Source organism: Euprymna scolopes, chromosome 41 (assembly GCF_053919585.1).
Source record: "Euprymna scolopes isolate OS-2025 chromosome 41, ASM5391958v1, whole genome shotgun sequence".
Taxonomy (NCBI): domain Eukaryota; kingdom Metazoa; phylum Mollusca; class Cephalopoda; order Sepiida; family Sepiolidae; genus Euprymna; species Euprymna scolopes.
Window position 1 is genome coordinate 48,498,960 of NC_136522.1, and position 16,009 is coordinate 48,514,968.

At 34.3% G+C, this 16,009-nt stretch overlaps 1 protein-coding gene across 3 annotated transcripts in view; it reads right to left on the bottom strand.

Annotated features, from left to right (window-relative positions):
- Positions 1-16,009, bottom strand: part of LOC145266518 (sodium-dependent proline transporter-like) — a 331,699-nt gene that overhangs the window by 100,084 nt on the left and 215,606 nt on the right. The gene's annotated exons all lie outside the window — the stretch shown is intronic.

Below are 16,009 nucleotides of genomic sequence, written 5' to 3' on the forward strand. Positions count from 1 at the left end.
GACTTCAACCAGTTCTCAGAAATCAAGGAACCCATTTTAGTATGAGGTATCAATAGTGCATCAATAGATATAAGCATTCATCTAAATCAAGTAAATCATTTAAAAAAATAAATTATTTCTAAGTGTATTATGTTATTGCCAATAACATAGTACCACAATAGCGAATAATAATTGGTTGGTCAGAATCAAATTTTGATAAGTCAGCTTAAATGCTATTTATGTCCAACACTTAAAATTTCACAAGATAACTTTGTATGTCATTGCCAATAACACAGTACAACAATAACAAAGAAAAATTGGCTAGTCAGAATCAAAGTTTGATAAATCAGAATAAATTCTATCTACGTTCCTTTTTTAAAATTTCATAAGATAACTTTATATGTTAGGTAATTTTTCTTCTACACTCGGACATAATATTGTAAACCTGCACACACAACAAAGTTTTATTTGTAAGCTTAAATGGTTAGACCACAATTTAGAGGCTTTGGTAACATATTCATCTTCTTTAAGATAAATCTCACCTCTGTTTAAATCTATGTATGTATGTACGTTTGTATGTCTCGCAAAAACTTTTGACAGCAGCGACGGATCCTAACAAGATCGGTATCATTTTTAAGCTCAACATCTCGGACGACAAATATCGAAAAATTGGTCCAAAACATTAATTCTTTCACTCTAAACTCGGCCGTTTTTTACAAGAAGGGCTCGATTTTTTCAACAACATTTTATTCATCGCTGGATATACTTTGGTTAATTTCAACGCCTTTGACTTTCGGTCGCATCATAGAGACATTGGCTAATACATTAGATTTTTTTTCACTTTCTTTTCTACCTTCACAGCACGGGTTCGAGCTTGCCTGGCTACTACCACTTTTTTTGAAAAAAATGTTTTTTTTTATTGCTCAACACACACCTCCAAACACCCAGGCAACACCGGCACCCATGCTAGTCCCAAATAAGAAACAGTGCTACTTGAGTGTAAGGGGCTACTACTTAGGACCATATCTACAGGGACACAATGTAGGGAGTTGAGCAGCGAGATGCCTGTTCCCATTACACTTGAACTTCTGCATGTCAGTACAGTCAGGGAACCAGGAAACAAAATCTAGCATTTTGAAGGAAGAAACTATTAGAGTAGAAGGCTTTCCAACATTTAGGGATCTCTTTTGAACCTTGTCTACCTAAAGCGGGAGATACTAGTGATAGATACACCATTTCAGTCATGACAACAATACTCCATGCATGTGTGTGCAGTGGCTTTATAGAGATATAGGATACTCTCCGATGCGAGTAATTTGTTAGCATGGTAAAGGGAGTCTACTTTTTTGGCAACGTTTTCAATTAATTTGTTCGAATTCATGTTGCCTCTGAATGTTAAATCGAGGAGTTTGAATGAAGAGCTTTCAGGTAGGGTATTATTAGTCATGACAATCAGTGATTGAGAAAGTTTCTTATAATTATTAAAGGAAAGAAGCTTAGTCTTAGTAGCATTAACTGTTACCGTTCGTTGATGTCCCCATTCTACTACAGACTGGAGGTCATTCTCTAACCGTTCACCCATTGCCTTAGATATATGTTTATTTGTGTATGTTATAGTGTGTGGTGTCATCCGTAAATATACCCAGACAATTTTATCAGGGATGTTATTTATCAATATCAGGAATAATAAAGGTTCAAAGATTGACCCTTGTGTCACACACCTGCATTTATATCATGTTGTTTTGATGTATGACTATCGCAGACAACCTAGATTTTGCTCTTATCTTAGAAAGATCTGATTATATTAAGTACTAGCAGTTCAGCCCAGCTTTGCTCGGGCCCCATGTACTGTTCATAATTTGCCTTATGTGTGAATACACTTTATGTATAAATTTCAAATGTTTAGACCAAAATTTGTCTGTCTTATTTCATAGAGACCATAGAGGTCAAGTTTTTTTAAAACTTTGACTCCAATTTTGACCCCTAAACATTTATTATTTGGCCTCAAATCAAAATAAAAAGTTTTACTCATGTCCAAGTAACCTACATCTAAAATTTCAAGTCTTTAGACCCAAAATTGACGGAAGAATTTGGTAGAATCTGCAAAGGTCAACTCTTTCAACTTTGACCTTTTGACAGCCAAATTTTCGCCCCAAAACTGATTAAAATGCTTGCTGCATGTCTGAATACTAGTTACATAAAATTTCAAATGTTTAGACCCAAAATTGGCTGAGTAGTTTGCTAGACACCGCAAAGGTAAAATCTTTTGAACTTTGTCCCCTTGGCAGCTCAAATTTTCGACTCAAACCGATTAAAAAGCTTGTCCTATCTCTGAATACCCTTTATGTAACATTTCAAATGTTTAGACTAGAAATTGGCTGAGTAATTTGGTAGAGACTGCAGAGGTCATTTTTTTTAAACTTTGACCCCAATTTTGACCCCCTAACATTTAATTTTTGGGGCTCAAACCAAGTTAAAAAGTTTGATCCATATCCAAGTAACCTACATCTAAAATTTCAAGTGTTTAGACCCAAACTTGGTGGAGGAGTTTGGCAAAGTTTTCAAAAGTCAAATCGTTGAACTTTGATACCTTGTCAGCCAAATTTCTGGCCGAAAACCGCTTAAAAAGATTTTCCCAAATCTCAATACCCCTTATGTCAAATCTCGAGTCTCTAGACCGAAAATTGACAAAGTTATGTACACACACAGACATTTTCCATTTTTATAGATATATAGATTCGTATTATTTGCATTCTTCAGGTTACTGATCTTGAGTGTCATTTTCACAACTTTTCGGTCGATGAGACTCCCGACCTTCTTCAGATATATCTTGTCGAAATCAGGAATGTAAACAAAACGTTGTGAAAATCACACTCCAGGTGAGAACAATAGTCAAAGGATTCCAAATAATACAAATAACTAATCCTCATCTCAAAAATTCAGAAACGTAATATTAAGTATTCGTCCAGTAATATCCTACGATTTAATTTTCATGAAAAGACCTTCGTGTCAAACGCTGTTGAAGGTTTTAGATATATTCAAGCTACTGCCGTAAACGCAGCTCCTTTATCCCTCTTTTTGTTTCTGTTCATAAAATGCTTTTAAAAATTTGAATCAGAATCAAAAAGATTGGTATTACTGTTAACTAACCTTTTCCAGTTCAAAATGGGAATAGTTCAGTTCAAAATAAGAAATTTAAAATAAAAAAAATTAAATTTATAAATATCTTTCGTGCTACAACAAGGTACTGAGTTGTTAAATTTTTTTTTTAGCCTAATGGTTAGGTCAACTGAAAACCGCAATAACAGGAGAAGTGCGAACGCACATATCTTGGAGGTATATGAGATGGATGGAAATTGGAAAGCCCTAGCGGAAAATCTTTCTATTCCGAAAACCACCCTCTATTGCTGGATTAGTAAGGGAAGTCAACCTGATACAAAAGGAGGGCCTAGAAATTGTCGGGTCAAACAAGTGCATTTGGATTTTATTCAAGCACTAGAGGATGACAATCCTAGGATCACATTAAATGGGATTTGTGAAAGGAAGCCCAGTTTGGGTTCAAATTGTCTAAATCTACAGTAGCGAAGCATCTAGATATGATGACTTATACACTTAAAGAGTATGGCACAATCACGTTGACACACCGGTTCTCGCCAGATCACCAAAGTTAAGCAATGTTGAGCCTGGCCAGTACCAGATGGGTGACCATTTGGGAAGGCTAGGCTCTGTATGTACCTTCTGGATATTAAATTGTCTAAAAAGTAGATAAATAAAACTCTGGCCTAGCGAAATTAACTTTACCCCAAGTTAATAAGAAGTTACTGAGATGGGAGGTGAAGACCTTTAAACGTGCCATTTATCATCTATGACTAGCGAAAATAAAAACATTTACACACTGGAGAATCATAGATGTCAAACATATACATACATAAACAAAATCTATACATACACACACACACACACACAAGTCCTAATATGCACAACCATTTCTGAACACCATAACATACATAGACATGAATGGGATGTAAGCTCAAACACATAAATCTTTACACACTAACAACCTGGCACACATGTACGGCACAATCACGTTGACACACCGGTTCTCGCCAGATCACCAAAGTTAAGCAATGTTGAGCCTGGCCAGTACCAGATGGGTGACCATTTGGGAGGGCTAAGCGCTGTATGTACCTTCTGGGGAGGTTGGGCGTGGGGCCAGCACCCTCACCCTGTAAAAAGAACTCCTCGCTACAAAAGCATCTACAAAGTTGTAAATGGCCTATGCCCCTCCAGGGGCTCAAAGGCTATGGATGAATGGAACCTGGCACACCCTAAATTAATAGGGGCTCAATATGGATGGATACACTTAAAGTTGTAAGATTCGTGCACGTGAGAGCAAATTCAATTAGGATTAAAAATAAATGTAGTTTATTTTATTCAAAATTATTGAATTACCAATCAACTGGAAAACCCATTTTATTTATGAATGAAATGAACTTTAATGTTTATATTTCCAGGAGAGATGGGCGTTCAATAAAGGGAAGCGATGTAACGTACTTTCCGCCGGTACTTAGGCTGCCAATATTCATGTTATTGGATGTATTGATCCCCATGACCTCGTGTACCATGAAATTCAAAGAGGATCTTTTCGAAAGGAAAATGCAGTCTTGAATGCGAGAATGTTTGAGAGCTACAAAGAGATAATATGGGGTCCAGTTGTGATGGTTGTTGACAATTCTCCACCCATGTCACTCAAACATTGAAGAAGTTTTTAGTGAAGAAGAATTTCTAGGATGTGAAGTGCTTAGGTTGGGACCATACAGTCCAATGTTTAATCCAATTGAACAAGTATGGTCTTTAATCAAAGCTTACGTCAAGCAGGAATTGGCTGCTAAAATTGTGAGTATTCTTGCAATGGAGAGAAGAGATGGCTTGTCAATTACTAAACAAAGGCCAAGAGCTTTGCCTTCATTGAAGAATAATTGGGAAGGGTTAGGGTTAGGGTTAGGGTATAGGGTTAGGAAGAATAATTGGGAAGGTTTACACCAGAAGTATGCAATCGTTTCATAGCTGGAATTCAATCTAAAATTCCTGCAGCTGTAGCATTAGATGTTGTGTTCTAATGAACGACGTGAAGAATTTATTTTTCATATTATAAAATGTTAACAATTTTATTGCTAAAATAATTTATAAAATATTTTTTTTATATTTATACTTATAATAATTTTTCCATTTTGAACTGAACTATTCCCATTTTGAACTTGAAAAGGTTTAGATTTTGTGAACATGGAAAAATTCTCTGTTTTATAACCAGTGGCAAAGTCGTATTGGATACATTTAAAAACTCGATCAAATCTAGATCATTCTTGCTAAGCATTTGGATGCTGTTTATAAGCTATTTTCAGAAACAAGTGGATTTTGACAGCTTTGCCATTGATTATGACCCTCATCCTACATATTCTCCTAGGGTGGGAAAGTTTGGGCGTGGCATCCTGGATAATGATGAGTGGGTCGATGTTGAATCTTGCACTGTGGCCAAAAACAATGTAAGAAAAAGAAAAAGTGGATGCTTGTTTTTTTTTTTTTTTAATTATTTATTTTAGAATTAGCAAGGTTACTCGGTGTTGGCCAGGGCAAAAGCGTAACTGTTAAAACCACTTTGTTTTTATAGCATTATACACACATTAACACACGGGACTCACACGTTGTATGGAGTCTACGTCGCAAAGGAGACCAAGACAAAGAATAACTCAAACTCACTTGAGCTACAAACGCTAACCGGCCATATATAAACTAAAACAGAAGTAAAAAAAAAAAAAAAAATAAAGATTGGGGAACACTATACGGAACCAAGAAAACTGAAACTACAAAATTGTAAGTTACCCCCCCCCAAAAAAAAGAAATTGATAGTAACAGTATTGACTGGCACCACACCAAATAATCGAGAAAGGTCGAGGAGGATGGCAAGACTGAAGAGAGAGAGAGAGAGAGAGAGAGAGAGAGAGAGATAACTGGGTCTCCACTGCATGAGTGCTAAGATAACTGGGACCATGGAGAGGCCTGTTTTCACCTAAATTCCAGTGAAGATCAGCGATCATTGCCAGTGAGAAGTCAATGGTAAGCAGCTGTTGCGAATATGCAAATTCATTTGCAAAGATTACCAACAGAGGTGGAGAGTACTCGTAATATCTGGCGAGACTTGTTGACCCCCGAACTCCAGGAAACATCACCATTTGTGTGTGAGGACTCCTAGTGAGTACAAATAATAATAAAAAAGAAGCTTACTTTAATCTAATTTGCAACCAACCTCGGACTTGGGCTTATCACTCCACTAGCTCCCTTTAAAAAAGAATTTTGGCACCTCTGTGTATTAACATCCACGACAAATTACTTTAATTTTAGGAGAAATAAGGGAAGACAATCATATATTGGTACTTAAAAAAAAAAATTCTACTTGGACTTCCAAACTTACCTTCCAGTCGACAGAAAAACATTAAAAAATTTGTGTGTACTACAACCCCCCCCTCCCAAATCGGTACTTCTACAGTTTACAGATCATGCTGAAATGATATCCTTTAGAAATCAATTCTTAACATAGGAGGGGGGAGGACTTTTTCTTTTCTTTTTACCTATTCCGTACTTTCACCTAAGAGTTTAATAAACAAAAGATACTGTATAAATGGAATTTAACTATCTAAAAAGAGCATGGTCTGTAGACTGCAGAAGTACCAATATGTGATTGTCTTTCCTTGCCACAGATGGAACTATCCTAATATGAAAACAATTTACCAGGGAGAAGATCCCTCAACTTTTTTATCTGTTAAGCCTGAAATTTATGAGCAAATCCCAGCAAAAATTGTCAACCATCTTGAAAAGCATGTTGACTTGGCTAAGTAAAAGTGACAATAACAAATGCATATATGTAGAAAAGTAAGTTTTCTTGCATTTGGTAATAGTTGTCTGTTGTATATTTATATCTCTTCTTTTTTTCTTGTTAACTATACTATATCATAGCGGTAACAACATCTATTATCATAGTAAATGCGAACTGATCAACGTTTGTTTCCCTACAATTTTTTCTTATGTACTTTAATAATACAAATGCATCCTAAAATATATTTTAGTTCTAGGATTGAGTTATGTTTGAAAAAAATTGGTTCTGATTATTCTAATTAGCCGTCATTTACAAACAACTGAATAAGTAAAATCTTTGTTTGGATGGATGAATAACGCATACAGTAATATTTTGGCAAGTTGAAATTTCAACTTACTGAAATATTTCTATTACTTTTGCACATGCGCAAATTCATTCATAGCTTGAAGTGGTTTCATTTTAAATCTTTCTCATATATCTGTTGATAGCTCAAACGGTGTGGAACGCAGCTGGAGCAGTAAATGTTTTGGCTTCAGTTATATATATATATATATATCTTATAAGGCGACCGTCAGATAAGACAAGGTACAAAATTGGAGCAAATTTTAATACATTTATCACATATCGGTTGTATAAGACGATGGCTAAATCACAAAACCATGTTTGTTTAGCCTAGCTTAGAGATTGCAACACCCAGTATTTTATGACTCTACCAAACTCCTTCCCCAATTTTGGGTCGAAACACTTGAAATTTTAGATGTAGGTTACCTGGACATGAGTCAAACTTTTTAATATATATATATATATATATATATATATATATGCGCATAAAGTTATGAACAGCACATAGTGCCCGATCAAAGCCGGACTGAACTGCTAGTATATATATATATATATATATATATATATACAGAGAGAGAGAGAGAGAGAGAGAGAGAGAGAGAGAGAGAGATCAATATTTATCAAGAGCAAAAGCCACTCACAAGATAATGGTTATAAGATCTGTGAATTGTCAATTGATTCATAAAGAATATTATAAGAGGATATTTTTTTACTTTATAGAAATTGCTTCAGACAAGGTATGAAGCCACAGGATGCAAGGAGCAAAAACAAATAAAAGTCAATAAAAATTTTTTTTATTGAAAATGATGAATGGAATGAACAAAATTTGATTACTTATGCAAACCATTCATAGAAAGCATTTGTCGACATTTGTTTTGAAGACAACCATGTTGCAGTCCACAGGGAAGCAGTTCAACAAATACATTCGGGACATTAGCAAGGCTGCTGTAAAGAACGTGGGCTCCCTCTACCATGCTAGAAAATTACTCACATCTGAGAGTATCCTATATTTCTGCAAAGCCGCAATCAACTTCTGCATGAAGTATTGCTGCCACATCTGGCCTCGTGCATCTACCACAAGTTTCTCACTCTGAGAAACAGAGTCCAAAAGAGAGTCTTAAATCTAATAGATCCCACACTCCCGACCAATCTCCAACCTCTGTCCCATCACCTCGATGTTACATCTCTGTGTCTGTTTTACAAGTACTTTAAAGGAATGTGCTCTGATGAACTTATAGCGCTTGTGCCCCCTCGATGTACATACTTCCACCAAGCAGCATTTCATTGCTGGGGCCCCTAAATGCCAAAAAGCCTTCTATTCAAATAGTTTTCTTTTTTTTCTCCAAACTGCTAGACTTTGGAATTCCCTCCCTGTTTTCTGCTTCTCTGACTGAGCTAACTTGCAGAAGTTTAAATGTAATGTAAACAAATATCTTGATGCTCAACTCTCCACAGTCCCCTGTTAAACATGATCTCAAGTAGTAGCCTTTTACTTTCCAAGTGGTCCTGGATATGACCTTAAACTATATCTGATGGTGAGGCCCCAGCTTGCAGGCTTTGGGGAGTGTGGAGCCACCCTATAATTGCCATTGCTCCCAGGTCCACTCTGACCCGGAGTGGTAGTACCTGTTAGGGTCCCAAATATGGGTTACATAGAAACCAACTTGAAAAATATATATATATATATATATATATATTCTATTAAAAAAATTTTCTTCAAAATAACTTGATTCGGCATTTAATCATCTGAAAAGGGTTGATATGCCGTAAAACAAAAACAAAAAAAGAAAACAAAAAAAAACAAAAAAAATAGAAAGAAAAAATGGATTACCAATTTCATTTTTTTTAAACGAATTTTTGAAAGCTAAATTTAATTATTATTTTCTCGTTACATGAGTAATTGAAGCAAATTGTCATACAACTATTTGTGTTTATGGTAATGTTTTGATCTCGATATATAAAATTATTGCATGCAAATCAATTCCAAAACTTTCACTTCTTTTTTATTTGCTAAGAATTGTAAAAGCTAGAAACGATTTTCTTTCCGGTGGTTTAAATGCTTACAAATTCCTTTCAAATTAATTAAATAATTTAATTGGAATTCATTATTGAGATGAGTATTATTGATTAATTTATTTATTGCGGACTATTATCCTCATCTATAAGGATAATAGTCCATAATAAATAAATAAATAATTAATTTTTTTATTTATTTCAACAAGACAACAAAATATGAAAATTATTGACACGTTTACAAAGAAATGGAAATGCACTATGGTGAATTTAATTGCATAATATGACAATTATTTTAAGTAGTCATGGCATAGTGGTTAAAGTACTTGATAAAATTCACATTGGGTTCTGGTAGAAATTCCGTGCAGAGTCTTGAGTTCGTGAGAAAGAGTCTGAGTTTGGCAAGATACACCTGAAGAAGGTCGGAGGTTACATCGATCTAAACGTAAAAGTAACCGTCAAAAGGAGAACACTATTCTGAATAATTCAAATGATACAAATTTTAAATTTCCGTTTTATTATGAGGTTGGGGATTTTGTAAATTTAAATTCCCAGATCTGCAGGAAGTCCTGCTTTGCGCTATAAGAATTTCTGTAAGCGAGACATGATGTGCAGGTGTTATTGAGCCAGCAGGCTAGGAGTCAATGACTGAAAACTGCAGCAGGTGAAGTGTTTGTGAAGACGCATTCTAGAAAATGTGAAGAAAGAGACTGACAATGGGGTAGATAGCTCAGAAACAGGTGTCAATTACATCTGTTTGGTTTTCATACTAATGCATTATTACATATCAGGACCCTACACCAGTAAGTAGAGATTATGTTAACTCGTATTAATTGCGGTATGCGTTACATTAAGTGCATGTCACGACAACCTGGATGCAAACAAAAATAGAGCCAATGCAGCTAGTATGATTAAGGCGAGGGTCCAAAGGTCAGTTCCCCAGAAAAAAAAAACGCACTAGAAAGTCAAGTATTGAATGATATTATGGAAAAATTACCATCACGTGTCTAAGTGACAGAATAGAGTTTCTAGACAGTTCAAACTGAGAAAGTGGACAAACGTGTTCGTCAATGTAGAAATCTAAGTGAATATTTCTTTGCTATGATCCCGATAAACGGGTATATATCGTTTGAAGTAGCCGAGTAGTCTTGCTTCAGCTCTAATAATAAATCTGGTATGCTGTAGTATGGATGAGTATCGTAGACGAAGTGGAGTTCTTAGCATGAGGCTTGTGCCCCTTTCAACGTCTCTCTCAAATGTTTCTACCAGCTGGTATTTATAGCTTAACCGACCAATCAGAATATTGCAGGAGGAAAGACCCGTATGTACTTTTATTCATCACATCATTTCTTAAGACTGTCTGTTGGTTGACCACACTAACTAATTTTCTTGGTCTCTCCCCTCAAAAGAAAACTCTGAATAAAACCTTTGAACACGAACAAGTCTCCATTATTTTCTATGAATGAGTAGATTCGTCTCAAGTTAACAGAAGATCACAAACCACCAAAGGATCTATGGCCACACATGGAAAAGCAATAATAAAAAAGAATGAAGGCCAGTGACCGTGCATCTATGTAAAAAAGACTTATTATATGTTTCTTGATCGCTCACTAGTAATAACTAGTATTGGAACGATTAATTGGAATCGGCATTGGAAAAAATTTTGCTTATTTTTTGATCACCAAAACGATTCTTTTAACTGTATTTTTTTTATTTCATCTTGTTCATAACAAAATGTTCATGTTAGTAATTATAAAATAATGAGTATTTATTAATTTTTAAACTACTAGTGAAACTAAAATCGATTGATCACCCTCCCCCACCCCCGAGTATTTGTATATTTGAGAAAATATCTGCACATTTAATTTTTTTATGGTAATTAAAAATAAAATAACTACTCTATATTAAGATATCTCTAAAGAATCGGAATTGGTAATTGTATCAGAATCAGGAATTTATTAAGGAACCGATAATTGTATCGGAATCGGGATGAATATTGGAATTGCCCCTAACCCTAGAAATAACGCACATGTGCCCAACTATGCGTTTATGTGAAGAAACCATATGCGAATGGTTTGTTTAATGTTCGGTTAATGTTTAAAATATTATACATCTGCGACAACTGTGATGGAACCTGTCAATCGAAAATAGGGCTACACGCTCACACCAGACACTGCAATTCAACATTGGATTGATGCTAACAACAACAAGATATGCAGATGACTGTTTAATGAAGGCTACCAAACCATGATGATTTTAGCCAATTTTCGTTTATATATTTATCTCTTTCCTTTCTGCCTTTCCCTCTTTATTCATTTATGCTTTCTAACTTTACTAAGCCTTCCCACCTCCTCTATCTTTCTTCTCTCAATCCTCTTTCCTTCCTTCATTAACACCCCACCCCTACACCTTCTGCTTTTCATTCTTCTTTCTTCTTTTCATTCATTTACTAGCAAAAATACCTGCGCTTTGCTATACGCTCAGGTACTCGCTTTGCGGTCACCCTTGCAGTAAGCAGATGTTGTAAGAACCGCACCAAATATGACTTTAACCTTTGAACTTGACATTGAAAAATAGTGTGCACCATTCTTAGGTTGGAGACCATCATCCTGTCAGGTTTGGTTATCATTGAGCCAGTCGTGTGGCTGTAAGAGAGTATATATTAGTGTTGGGACGATTAATCGGAATCGGGATCAGGAATCGGAAAAATCAGAATTTTTGGTGGTATCGGACTCGGTATCCGAATAGGAAAAATGTGTACCAATTTTCCGATGCTAAAAACAATTCCTTTATTAATCTTTTATTTATTTTATTTTGTTTGAAACAAAATCATCCGCTGCTGGTAGTAATAATGATAATAAAAAAAATATTTATTAATTTTAACCATTAAAGCTTAAAGCTATAGATCCCCCCACAAGTGTGTGTTTTTTTAGATTTCGAGAAAATATATGCATATTTAACACATGTTTTTACTGTAATCTTGAAAAAATAAGAACTTTACAGGTAAATATTTAGAGATTTATAAAGAATCAGAATCGGTAATTTAAGTACGGAATCGGTAATCGTATTGGAATCAGGGGAAAAATATTGGAATCGTCCCATCACTAGTATATATACATGGGCTGTAACCTTGACCTTTCACCTTTATCTTAGAAAATGATGTGCACTATTTTTAGGTCAGAGACCATTATCATACCAGGTTTGGTCATGATTGGTCCAGTGGTGTGGACTGTAAGATAGTTGTACACACACACACACACACACACACACACACACACACACACACACACACACACGGAACTGTAAGGAAATACAGATAGCAGCCATAGAGGGAACAGTGTCTATTCTTAAAAGAGCTCTCGGATATAAATTTAAACTATAATAGAATCAAGTGTTAGCCCCAGGAAGGAGCCCCTTGATCTCTTCAAACTAACAAAAGTAAAATAAAAAAAAAAAACGAAAGATACTACTTCATATATATAGATTCTTCCTAACTTTACTAGACCCTCTTCCCACGCCACCTTTCTTTCCTTAATCTTCTTTCCTTCCTTCTTCAACACAACACCCTCATACCTCTTACTTTTTATTCTCTTTTCTCTTCCCCTCTCCCTGTATTCTTTTTTCTTCCCTCTCTCTCTCTATTCTTCTTACTTCCCCCTCTCTCTATTCATCTTTTCTGTATTTAATCTTCCACTTATTCTTCTTTCCCACAATTCTCTCCCCTTTCCTTAACCACCCCACCCATCTTACATTTCCTGTTCTCCTTACCTTTACGAAACCCTCTCTCGTACTCTTCTTTTTTTTTTTTTTTTTCAACCCACGTTCACCTCTAACATCGCCACTATTTGGGACCATGCCAAGGAAAGATTAACAAGATGTTGGTTTACGTTACATTTAAATCTGCATATTAATACAGTCAGGGAAGCAGGTATCAGTAAGGGAATTCCAAAGTCTAGCTGTTCGAGTGAAGAAACTATTAGAGTAGAAAGCTTTCTGGAATTTAGGGGCCTCCAGAGGAAAGGGGTGAGATTTTTTGCTAAGCAGTTTTGTTGGGAATATGTACATCGAGGGGGCCAGAAATGTAATGTGTTCATCAGAGCACATTCCATTAAAATATTTGTAAAAAAGGCTCATAAATGTAACAGTGCGGCGATGGGACAGGAGTTGGAGCTTAGTTGACAGAGTGGGATCTATTAGATCCCAACATCTTTTCTGGACGCCATCCAAGAGGAAGAGGTTAGTGGTAGACGCATCAGCCCAGATGTGACAGCAATACTCCATGAGGCTAATGGTGGCCTTATAGAAATATAAAAAACTATCAGGATATAGGATAGTTTCTAGCTCGATAGAGGGAACCCACCTTCTTTGCAGCAGCCTTCGCAATGTCCTCAATGTATTTGCATTCTTCACACAATCCTCTTCCTTTCTTTATTTACCCCCTACCTTTTTCTCGTCCTTTAATTTAGTTTGTCTCTACCTCCCAACCACATTTGGATTTTCTTTCATCATATCAGCAAAATTTACTTTCAGCACTTTTTATTGGATTGGAGAAGAAGTTCGTTGCGTTTTCATATTTTCTTTTCTTTTTTAAATATTTTTAAAACGACTTTTTGTGTTTTTAAAAAGTAGCCGTCCGATAGAGCTTTTCATGTCGTACAAAACGACGCTAACTTTTTTATTACTTTTTAGGCTTCGAAATGAAATATATTTTCGACACTTGCTTTTCTTCGCTCTTCTGAAGCAGCTCGAGACATTTGCAAGGTATACAGCGAAAGTGTCATAGGCAACTCTACAGCACGGAAATGGTTTGCAAAATTTAAAAAAAACGGGCGATTTTGACGTCGACGACACACCCCTGTAGCAGAAGACTTTCTGAACTGGACGAAGAGCATCTCAAAGCAATTTCGAAGGAGAACGGTCACTTAATAAGTCGTGAATTGGACGAAAAAATTAATTGCAATCACAAAACGATTCGCAATTATATTCATTCAAAATCACAATGTTGTTAAAAAAAAAAAAAAGAAAATCTAAAAACGCTACGAACGTATTCTCAAACCCAATACTTATTTCTGATTATTATCTTTCGCTGCCAAATAGTCACATGATATCCACTAGTCTCATGTCCAGCCTATAATTACCCAGATGTACCGACCGATACACCTATACAGCCAGGCAGTTCGCCATTTCTCAAACAGGAATTATACCCGCCATCACTTCCTCTCTCGTGCCTTTCACCTTATGGATGGCAACATCTGACTTGCAAATAACAATTCTTTTTTGATTTCACTTTTTATGTAATGCATTATTCTAGAGTTTATTTTGTCTAGACACAAAAAAAAAAAAAAGATTTGCTTTTTGTCAGAATATTTTTGGATGAAGAGTTATAATTATTTACATTTCTTTTACTGTCTTCAACTCTGCTTTATATATATATATATATATATATATATATATATATATATATATTATACATAAATATAATGTATGTATGTATATATATATGCATACGTATATAATGTATGTATATATACACATGCATATATATATATACATACAAACGTATATAATGTATGTACGTATATATACATACATATATAATGTATGTGTACATATGTACATACATATATATATATATACATATATACAAACGTATATAATGTATGTACGTATATATACATACATATATAATGTATGTGTACATATGTACATACATATATATATATATACATATATACAAACGTATATAATGTATGTACGTATATATACATACATATATAATGTATGTGTACATATGTACATACATATATATATATACATATATACAAGCATACGTATATAATATATGTATATATACATACATACATATATATACATATATACAAACATACGTATATAATGTATGTATGTACATATAATGTACGTATATATACATACATACGTACATACATATATAATGTACGTATATATACATACATACGTACATACATATATAATGTACGTATGTATACATACATACGTACATACATATATAATGTACGTATAAATACATACATACGTACATACATATATAATGTACGTATATATACATACATACGTACATACATATATAATGTACGTATATATACATACATACATACGTACATACATATATAATGTACGTATATATACATACATACATACGTACATACATATATAATGTACGTATATATACATACATACATACGTACATACATATATAATGTACGTATATATACATACATACATACATACATACATACGTACATACATATATAATGTACGTATATATACATACGTACATACATATATAATGTACGTATATATACATACATACATACGTACATACATATATATATATACAAACATACGTATATAATGTATGTATATATACATACATACGTACATACATATATATATATATACATACGTACATACATATATATATATATACATACGTACATACATATATATATATATATACATATATACAAACATACGTATATACTGTATATATATATATATACATACATACGTACACATATATATATATATATATACAAACATACGTATATACTGTATGTATATATACATACGTACATATATACATATATACAAACATACGTATATACTGTATGTATATATACAGACATACGTACATACATATATACATACATACATACATACGTACATACATATATACAAACATACATATATACTGTATGTATATATACATACATACGTACATACATATATATATACATATCTACAAACATACGTATATACTGT